General features: G+C 33.7%; 1 long non-coding RNA gene across 1 annotated transcript in view; it reads right to left on the minus strand.

Moving 5' to 3' along the window:
- Positions 1-854, minus strand: part of LOC137637733 (uncharacterized) — a 2,095-nt gene extending 1,241 nt beyond the window's left edge. Inside the window, exon 1 of the long non-coding RNA XR_011043768.1 lies at positions 1-854. This exon is cut by the window's left edge and continues 573 nt beyond it. This is a non-coding gene — a long non-coding RNA (uncharacterized lncRNA).
- Positions 855-2,500: the final 1,646 nt, after the last annotated feature.

Consider the following 2,500-nt stretch of genomic DNA (forward strand, 5'->3'; position numbering starts at 1 on the left):
ATTACCGATCATAAAGAAAATTTCTCAATCACCCAAAATATCCATAAACTTTTAACAAAATATTTTAGGAACATATATTTAAATATATATTTTATACACTCCGAGGGGAGGGATTGAATTTTCACCTGAAAAGTCAATGGAAAATAAATTTAAAACAAAATAAACTTAACTGATAATATATACAGATTAAATGTCTTCCTATGAAACAGTGAAAGAATTTCCTTAAGTTTTAGACATGCTGTCAATGGTCACTTGACATTAAAGGAATCAGGCTTGTCACATGACGCTTGACAAATCTTCGACTTTTACCTAGCATTAATTTAGCCCCAGTAACTTCATCGTAAATATTCTTGGTCAGCTCTTTAACAATTCCTATGGGGTAATCAATGGCTTTGGTCATATTCTCCTTAATGATGCCTAATGTTTCCTGAGTCTTAGAGGTGTCATTTACTAAGGCTAACTTATCAGGTAATTTTTCTAATTTAGATGTAAGGGTTTTCAACACTGATTTGGCTAAATTGTAGTTGCGGCCTAGTAGATGACTAACTTTCGGGTTCCATAACAGTGGCATACACAATCTTCCATCAGCAGTCCTATGGGTTTCTTCTAAAGCATACTCTATAAGCCTGTCATTCAGTTCTACATTATCTTCATGATATTGACCTCTGTCTTCCCCAACATAATATTTACAAGAGAGTTCTAAGCATTCATTTGTAGCCCTATTCAACTCAGATTCTATTATCTGACCATCATCATCAAACAACTCATATGTATTAGAAGTCTCCAGGTCATTTAAAGATGAAGATTCTACTGAAACGTTCTCTTTCGTCCCTGTTGGAAGTACATTTACAGCTTTTAACACATGTTGCACATTTGACTTCATGGAAGAACAAGGCTTCAAGAATCTTAAATTGCTCTTTAATTTATTTATGTCTCCCTTTAATAATATACCCAAGCATGTATCAGAATAAATGGAGCCATTGGATTTTCCAAATACTATATCCTTTTCAGGGATACAATGCAAGGACTCTGATCCTAGTATAAATTTAATATTGTCTATCCTATCTGTAGAATTTAACAATCCCCGATCTGCTAGCTTGTATCCCTTTGAAACAAACCCACTGACTACTTCATTTAACCCAGGTAATTGCAATGAAACATCAATTGAGGGAAGACAAAATGCATATACAATGTAACTATTGTTACCAATTGGCAACTCAATTTCAACTTTTTTAGTCTTATAACTCTTAGAGGAATTAATACCATTAATGGTTAAAGAAACTCCATTATTTACAACTTTCAAATTTAAATCTTGAGCCAAATTTTCTTCAATGTAATTTGCTTGACATCCAGTGTCTTTAAGGACCCTGAGATTGGTACCTTTAATTGAAATATTAAAAGTTGGCAAAATTGTATATCCCTCAACCTCACAATTTAAAACTTCAGTTATAGCAGCAACACTACTGCTTGAACTACCAACAACATCTCCATTACCACTCTCAGAGTTTCTAACTCTATCTGTACTGTTACTGGCTTTACATTTTTTCTTTTCGGAATTTGGATTTTCTTTAATACTGGTAGCACCTTTTTCATCGGGACACAAAAATGACATATGCCAGCCCCTGCAGTTTTTACATTTGGAATTAAATCTGAATCTGCATTCTGATAATATGTGACTAGGATAGCCACACTTTGAGCAAGCACCCAGTTCCTCCAATTTTTTTCTTTTATCTTTGCTAGATACAAAGTTAGGACATTTACTCAAAAAATGACTTGGATCTTTGCCTAATTTACTACAAATGCTGCATTTACCTACTTTAGAGTCAAAAGAAACCTTGGCAGCAAAGCTAGTAGTGTCAGACTTTTGTTTCTCCACTTTCTTACATTTTTTACCTTGTAAATATCTCTCACTAGCATCAAAGAAATTATCCCTAATCTCTGCAAGAGATGGCCTAATTTTGTTAGTTATGGCAGTCATATAAATTTCTCATTTAAGCCATTCCAGAAGAAGAACTGAAGAAACATGTCAACATCAATATTTAAGGTCTTAACGCTTGCTACTAAATTGCTTACTTTCCCAATATATTCAAAAGGATCATCATCATCTGAAAGTTTTATTGAAGATATTTGCTTTATGGTATTAAAAATTTGAACTTCTCTTGAGCCTAAAGCCTTCTCTAGCAAAGCTTTTGCATCAGCATAACTCTGACTTTGAACATCCAAAGTGTTAATTAATGTAAGAGCTCTTCCCTTTACCTGCTGTTTTAACAACAATAACTTATCATATTCTGGGAACTTAAACTTTGAAAGGGTTTGTTCAAATTCTACAAAAAACTTCCCAAGATCTTCGCCTTCAGTACTATTGAAGGTTGGTAAAGGAGCATGAGGACTCTTTAACAAGGACTGATGTGACTGAATATCTATAGGCAGATGCCGAACCTGAGGTAAATTTTGTAAAGTAGAGATGCTCTCTTGAATTTTAGTTTTGTACTGTTCACAT

The sequence above is a fragment of the Palaemon carinicauda genome, unplaced genomic scaffold (assembly GCF_036898095.1).
Source record: "Palaemon carinicauda isolate YSFRI2023 unplaced genomic scaffold, ASM3689809v2 scaffold950, whole genome shotgun sequence".
NCBI lineage: Eukaryota > Metazoa > Arthropoda > Malacostraca > Decapoda > Palaemonidae > Palaemon > Palaemon carinicauda.